This window comes from Hyla sarda, chromosome 4 (genome assembly GCF_029499605.1).
Source record: "Hyla sarda isolate aHylSar1 chromosome 4, aHylSar1.hap1, whole genome shotgun sequence".
Classification (NCBI taxonomy): domain Eukaryota; kingdom Metazoa; phylum Chordata; class Amphibia; order Anura; family Hylidae; genus Hyla; species Hyla sarda.
Genome location: NC_079192.1, coordinates 24,872,232 through 24,880,886, shown reverse-complemented (window position 1 = coordinate 24,880,886; position 8,655 = coordinate 24,872,232).

Sequence of the window (8,655 nt, the reverse complement as noted above, 5' to 3'; positions counted from 1 at the left end):
CTCAGATACACTGGTAGTATATAGTGGCAAAATAATAAGATGTAATCTACTTCAATAATGATACTATTTTCCAATACTGCCAACATGTTTCTATCACTCTATATTGAGTGAAGTTATCAGGGTAGCATAGCCCAGTTGGAACAATTATGGGGAAAGAATAGTATAATGTAGTCGTGCAACATAATTAATTCAATGCCCCCAATACATTAGAGTTCCATCCTGTAAAGAGAATATGCAAATACTGAGAATAGAGGTGGCACATCTGCAGGTGTCACTGTCACCACCTGAGCAGTGGTCTCAGGGTATAAGACGCCGCTCTCACCTGCGTTCCCTTTAATGCAGGGAGCTGTGATTATCAGCTGCTGCTCAGGTGGTGACAGTGACGCCTGCAGATGTGCCCCCTCTGTGCAGGATGGGACTCTAACATATAAGGGGCACTGAATTAATTATGTTCCACAACTGCATGATACTATTCTTTCCCCATAATAGTTCCAACTGGGCTATGCTACCCTGATGCAATATAAATTCCCTCCAAACAGGCAGAGATCAAGAAGGCGCTGGAGATCAGATAAAATGCAGCTTTTCTTTATTCCCACAATGCAACGCGTTTCGCGGAAGTTCCGCTTCATCAGGCATCATGCCTGATGAAGCGGAACTTCCGCGAAACGCGTTGCATTGTGGGAATAAAGAAAAGCTGCATTTTATCTGATCTCCAGCACCTTCTTGATCTCTGCCTGTTTGGAGGGAATTTATATTTCATCTGTGGTTATGTGAAGCGGAGCGGCTGCTGAGACCTTGTTTCTAAACATACTCTCTTCCATGGTTGTACTTGGATGGAGTACAACCGCATCTTGTAGGCACTAATTCACATTGAGCGTTACCACATTTTATTTGGGTATCACACAAGGGAGCGCATCCTTTTGTCTTCTTTTTCTTCTTTAGTATGCTACCCTGATGACGTCACTCGATATAGAGTGATAGAAACGCGTTGGCAGTAATGGAACATAGTAGCCTTATTGAAGTTTATTACTACATTGCATCTTATTATTTTGCCACTATATACTACCAGTGTATCTAAGTGTTCTTTGGTCATGCATACTGTAGTAAAATCCTGAGTTAACAGTCACAAGTGACATTTATGCTCAGGTGTTGGCAACACGGAAAATGTGGTCAACAGTGACCTCTATTTTTGTACAGATCCGCTCCTGGTTTCTGACTACTGTCACTTTAAGCATTAATAATTCTGGAATGCTTTTACTTATCATTCTGATTTCGAGATTGGTTTTTCGTGATATATTCTACTTTAAATTTAGCATTTTTTTTTTTACTTTGAAGCTCTCTGCTTGTATGGAAAATAGACATGCCAAAGAAATTATATATTGATTCACATATACAATTTGTCTACCTCATGTTGGCATCATAAAGTTGAAATGTTTTTTACTTTGTGAAGACATTAGAGGGCTTCAAACTATAGCAGCAATTTTTCAAAAAAAATTTCCAAAAAATTCTAAATCAAAATTTCCAGGGACCAGTTCAGTTTGAAGTGGATTTGAGGGGCCTTTCTTTATGAAATACACCATATATGACCCCCTTTATAGAAATTACCCCCCTCAAAGTATTCAAAATGACTTTCAGAAAGTTTGTTAACCCTTTAGGTGTTTCACAGAAATAGTAACAACGTGGAGGAGAAAAAGCAAAATCTCTGTTGTTTACACTAATGTTTTTGTAGCCCAAAAAAAAGTCACTCGGACCATTTTGTGGTGTTTGGTGCCCTCTTGTGGCCATTAATTGTATTGCACCCTGGATTTTTTTTTTTATTGTTCTCCCCTACCACTGAGTGCCATACAAAGCCGCCATGCCCATGGCCGACATCCACTCCCTCCCTTCTGAGACAAGACGCTGGTCGGGTGTCCTTGTAGTGCTTCTGCATCCTGGCGGACGCTGAGGATGCTCTGTCAGGTTCGCCGACCATCCATCAAGGTGTTCTTGGCGTCTCATAAACTATGATTCCTCCTCCACAGAATGCCGCATCAGTGGCTATTGCTCCAGATCCTCACGTCTAGTGCGAGGTCTTCGTGAAAGTGTCCCTGCGTGGCCATGGATTGCACCTGATATCATTATGCTAAACTGTAGTCTCACCTATCACTCAGGCACTCCGGTACCCCACTGCTAGTGCAAGGTGTCTACCGGAGTGACCCGTTGTCTACTATGGACCCATACCAGTAACCCAGACAGTGGTCTGCTTGGTTTCCTCCGCCGCCTGTCACTCATCTCATGGCTGATGTATCTGCAGCTGGAGTTCCGGTATTCAACTGCTGCGCAAGGCATACGAACAAGTAACCCACGTGTCGTCTGGACCTTATACGGGGTAATGGGCAGTGCTTTAAGTGGGCCAAAAGAGGTGCCTGTACTCTATTAGGTGCTAGGCGAGAAGTGAAGGCGGCGGCGGAAAGAGGGGAGTGTTCCTGCGTTCCGGTATGATAAAACCACGTTCTGGGCGCACGGAGAGGTGCTGTTACTCTCGAGCCATCTGAGTACTGAGTACCACCGCGTACCTGCCCACTTAAAGCACTGGTTGCGACACACCATTAGGTGCTGGGCCACCTCCCGTTTCTGGACCATCTAGTCCCTCTTTTCTTGTTTCCCTATATGGGCTGTAGGTTTAGAGTATCTATATAGGACGGTCTCTTCCTTTTGGTGTCCTAGTCCATTTCCATGGACGGAGGTTCTTCTTGGAGCTCAGTTTCTGGGCCTCGGTTGTCTCTGACCCAGGATCTCGTCCGCTGGCCTTACGGTCACGCGGCTTCAGTCTCTGGACTGTTTCTCTTTCTCTGGTGGTTGTTTTTCCCACCCTAGGGGACTGCTTTGGTACGTCCCATCAGCAAGGTGTCCCCCAAGGAAGAGCGACGTAGCCTTTATTGGGGGACACCACATCCACCCATTTCTTCATTTTTTTGTCCGGATTATGTCTTCTGTTTTTTTTTTTTTTTATCCAGGATTTTCTAGGGTCTTTCGGACATGTTCTTTGTTGGCTTCCCCTACTGCTTTGTGACAAAACTGGTTACCTCACTTCAAGTAGGCGGGTACATCCTGCCAGGGAGGAGATTACTTTTTTTCCTAGAGTCAGCGCCTCCTAATGGCAAGAGTAAGAGTAAGACCCATCAGTAAGGTGTCCCCAGTTTGCTGTCTGGTCATGCTGGTATTTGTAGTTTTGCAACATCTGGAGGGCCACAGTTTGGAGATCACTGTGCAGTGGTCTCTAAACCGTGGCCCTCTAAATCTTGCAAAACTACAACTCCTTGCATACAACGCCTTCAGCAATCAGTACATGCTGGGAGTTTTGCAACAGCTGAAGGAACACTGGTAACAGAACCTTATTCAAGGTTTTCGAACCAGTGTGCCCCCAGCTGCTGCAAAAGTACAGCTCCCAGCATGCACGGTCTGTCAGTACATATTGGGAGTTATAGTTTTGAAACAGCTGGAGGTTTGCACCACCCCCCCCCCCCCCCCCATGTGAATGTACAGGGTACATTCACACGGGCAGGTTTACAGTGAGTTTCCTGCTTCAAGTTTGAGCTGCGTCAAATTTTCCGCCGCAGCGCAAGCTCCTAGCGGGAAACTCACCGTAAACCCCCACCAGTGCAAATGTACCCTTAAAACACTACACTACACTAACACATAATAAATGGTAAAACACTACATATACACCCCCTTACACTGTCCCTCCAATAAAGATAAAAAAACGTATTGTACGGCAGTGTTTCCAAAACGGAGCCTCCAGCTGTTGCAAGACAACAACTCCCAGCATTTCCAGACAGCCACTGACTGTCCAGGCATACTGGGAGTTTAGCAGCAGCTGGAGGTATCCTGTTTGAGAATCACTAGCGTAGAATACCCCTATGTCCACCCCTATGCGATCCCTAATTTAGTCCTCAAATGCGCATGGCGCTCTCTCACTTCGGAGCCCTGTTGTATTTCAAGGAAACCGTTTAGGGCCACATATGGGGTATTTCCGTACTCCGAAGCAATTGCGTTAGAAATTTTGGGGGGCTTTTCATCTTTTACCCCTTATGAAAAGGAAAAGTTGGGGCCTACACCACATGTTAGTGTAAAAAAATAAAAATGTTTACACTAACATGCTAGTGTTGCCCCATACTTTTTATTTTCACAAGAGGTAAAAGGAAAAAAAGACCCCGAAAATTTGTAACGCAATTTCTCCTGAGTACAAAAATACCCCATATGTGGACGTAAAATGCTCTGAGAGCGCACTATGTACATTTGAGGCCTAAATTGGGGATTTGAACAGAGGTGGCAGATTTTACAGCGTTTCTGACATAAACACAAAAAAATAAATACCCACGTGTGACCCCATTTTGGAAACTACGCCCCTCACTTAATGTAACAGGGGGTATAGTGAGCCTTAACACCCCACAGGTGTTTGACAAATTTTTGTTAAATTTGGATGGGAAAATGAAGAAAACATTTTTTTTTTACTAAAATGTTGGTGTTACCCTAAATTCTTCATTTTCACAAGGAAATATAGGAAAAAAGCCTCCCAAAATTTGTAACCCCATGTGTGGATGTAAATTGCTCTGCGGGCGAACTACAACGCTCAGTAGAGAAGGAGCGCCATTGGACTTTTGGAGAGAAAATTTAAGGCCACGTGTGTTTACAAAGCCCCCATAGTGCCAGAACAGTAGACCCCCCACATGTGACCCCATTTGGAAACTTCACTCCTCACGTAACGTAATAAGGGGTACAGTGAGCATTTACACCCCACACCCCACAGTTGTCTGACAGATTTTTGGAATAGTGGTCCGTGAAAATGAAAAATTTTATTTTTCATTTGCGCAGTCTACTGTTCAAAGAATTGTCAAATGCCAGTGGGTATAAATACTTATTATCCCTTATTAAATTCTGGGAGGGTGTATTTTCTAAAATGGGGTCACATTTGGACATGTGGGGGGTCCACTGTTCTGGCACCACTTTGTAATGCACATGGCCCCCGACTTCCATTTCAAACAAATTCTCTCTCCAAAAACTCAATGGTGCCCCTTCTCTTCTGAGCATTGTAGTTTGCCCGCAGAGCACTTGACGTCCAACCATGGGGTATTTCCATACTCAGAAGAGATGGGTTACAAATTTTGGGGGGCATTTTCTCCCATTACCCTTTGTAAAAAGGATACATTTTGGGGAAAAATCAGCACTTTAGTGAAAAATTTTTCTTTCATTTACACATCAGACTTTAACGAAAAGTCATCTAACACCTGTGGGGTGTTAAGGCTCACTGGATACATTGTTACATGCCTTGAGGGGTGTAGTTTCCATAATAGTATGCCATCTGTTTATTTATTTATTTATTTATTTATTTGCTGTTATGGCATCATAGGGTCTTCCTAAATGCAACTTGCCCCCAAAAACCATTTCAGAAAAAAAAATCCCATTGTCGCTCCTTCCCTTCTAAGCCTTGCAGTGCACATGCACAGCACTTTACATCCACATATGGGGTATTTCCTTACTCAAGAGAAATTGAGTTACAAATTTTGGAGGTGTTTTCTCCTATTACCCCTTGTAAAAAATCAAAAACTGGGTCTACAAGAACATGTTAGTGTAAAAAAATTAAGATTTTGAATTTTCTCCTTCACTTTGCTGCTATTCCTGTGAAACACCTAAAGGGTTAACACACTTTCTGAATGTCATTTTGAATACTTTGAAGGGTGCAGTTTTTATAATTGGGTCATGTATGGGGTATTTCTAATATGAAGGCCCTTCAAATCCACTTCAAAACTGAACTGGTCCCTGAACAATTCAGATTTTGAAAATTTCCTGAAAAATTCGAAAATTGCTGCTGAACTTTGAAGCCCTCTGATGTCTTCCAAAAGTGAAAACATGTAAACTTTATGATGCAAACATAAAATAGACATATTGTATATGTGAATCAATGTATAATTTTTTTGGGATAGCCATTTTCCTTATAAGCAGAGAGCTTCAAAGTTCGAAAAATGCAAAATTTTGGGAATTTTTCACCAAGAAATGATGCAAGTATCAACAAAAATGTAACGCTATGTTAAAGTAGAATATGTCATGAAAAAACGATCTCCAAATCAAATTCATAAGTAAAAACATCCCAGAGTTATTAATGCTTAAAGTAACAGTGGTCAGATGTGCAAAAAATGCTCTGGTCCTGAGATGGTGAGCAGTGTATGACGCGGGCTCCCGACTCGAGCCCACATCATACCGGTCGGCCCCCAGCTGATTCCTGTAGCTGGGGGCCAGCATTAATATTGCCGTGGGCAGCTATTAACCCTTTAGATGCCCCTGTCAAAGTTGACAGCGGCATCTAAAGGGACATTTAAACCATCCCTGGGGCTCAGTGGGATGGATGAAACCACATTGATCTGTATGAGGAATCTAATTATTCCTCCTCAAAGTCTCCTAAGGGGACTAAAAGTGTAAAAAAAAAAAAAAAAGTTGAATAAAAAGTTTTAAAAAACACCCATTAACCCCTTCCTTATAAAAAAATTAAATCACCCCCCTTTTCCAACAAAAAATGCTCTGCGGGCGCACAACAAGGCTCAAGAGTGAGAGCGCACTATGTACATTTGAGGCCTAAATTGGTGATTTGCACAGGGGTGGCTGATTTTACAGCGGTTCTGACATAAATGCAAAAAAAAGAAATATCCACATGTGACCCCATTTTGGAAACTACACCCCTCATGTAATGTATTAAGGGGTGCAGTAAGCATTTACGCCCCACAGGTGTCTGACAGATTTTTGGAACAGTGGTCCGTGAAAATGAAAAATGTAATTTTTCATTTGCACAGCCCACTGTTCCAAAGATCTGTCAAACACCAGTGGGGTGTAAATGCTCACTGCACCCCTTATTAAATTCTGTGAGGGGTGTAGTTTCCAAAATGGGGTCACATGTGTGGGGGGGTCCACTGTTCTGGCACCATGGGGGGCTTTGTAAACGCACATGGACCCTGACTTCCATTCCAAACAATTTTTTTTCCCAAAAGCTCAATGGCGCGCCTTCTCTTCTGAGCATTGTAGTGCGCCAGCAGAGCACTTGACTTCCACACGTGGGGTATTTCCATACTCAGAAGAGATGGGGTTACAAATTTTGGGGGGCTTTTTTTCCTATTACCACTTGTAAAAAAAATTATTTGAGGGAAAACTAGCATTTTAGTGAAAAAAAAATAATAATAATTTACACATCCAACTTATTCGTCAAACACCTGTGAGGTGTTAAGGCTACTGTACCCCTTGTTACGTGCCTTGAGGGGTGTAGTTTCCAAAATAGTATGCCATGTGTTTGTTTTTTTGCTGTCCTGGCACCATAGTGGCTTCCTAAATGGGACATACCCCCCCAAAAAAACATTTCAGCAAAATTTGCTTTTCAAAAGCCAAATGTGACTCCTTCTCTTCTGAGCATTGTAGTTCACCCGCAAAGCATTTTACGTCCTAACATGGGGTGTTTCAATACTCAGAAGAGATGGGGTTACAAATTTTGGGGGGCATTTTGTCCTATTATCCCTTGCAAAAAAAAATTATTTGAGGGAAAACTAGCATTTTAGTTAAAAAAAAATAAAAATAATTTACACATCCAACTTTAATGAAAAGTCATCAAATACCTGTGAGGTGTTAAGGCTCACTGGACCCCTTGTTACGTGCCTTGAGGGGTGTAGTTTCCAAAATAGTATGCCATGTGTTGTTGTTGTTTTTTTTTTTTTTTGCTGTTCTGGCACCATAGGGGCTTACTAAATGTGACATGCCCCCCAAAAACCATTACAGAAAAACTCACTCTCCAAAATCCCATTGTTGCTCCTTCCCTTCTGAGCCCTCTACTGCGCAAGCCGAACACTTGACATACACATAGAGGAATTTCCTTACTCGAGAGAAATTGGGTTACAGATTTTAGGAAGATTTCTCTCTTTTTACCCCTTGTAAAAATTCAATAACTGGGTCTACAAGAACATGCGAGTGTAAAAAATGAAGATTTTGAATTTTCTCCTTCAATTTGCTGCTATTCCTGTGAAACACCTAAAGGGTTAACAAACCTTTTGAATGTCATTTTGAATACTTTGAAGGGTGCAGTTTTTATAATGGGGTCATTTGTGGGATATTTCTAATATGAAGGCCCTTCAAATCCACTTCAAAACAGAACTGGTCCCTGAAAAATTTCGATTTTGAAAATGTTGTGAAAAATTGGAAAATTGCTGCTATATTTTGAAGCCCTCTGGTGTCTTCCAAAAGTAAAAACCTGTCAACATTATGATGCAAACATAAAGTAGACATATTGTATATGTGAATCAATAGATAATTTACTTGGAATATTCATTTTCCTTATAAGCAGAGAGCTTCAAAGTAAAAAAAAATGCAAAATTTTAAATTTTTTCATCAAATTTTGGAACTTTTCACCAAGAAATGGTGCAAGTATCGACAAAATTTACCACTAACATAAACTAGAATATGTCACGAAAAAACTGTCTCGGAATCAGAATGAAAGGTAAAAGCATCCCAGAGTTATTAATGCTTAAAGTGACAGTGGTCAGATGTGCAAAAAATGGCCGTGTCCTACAGTGAAAATTGGCTGGGTCCTTAAATGGGCACTGTCACAATATCAAAAAATGTATATGTTGTAGTACTTAAGTA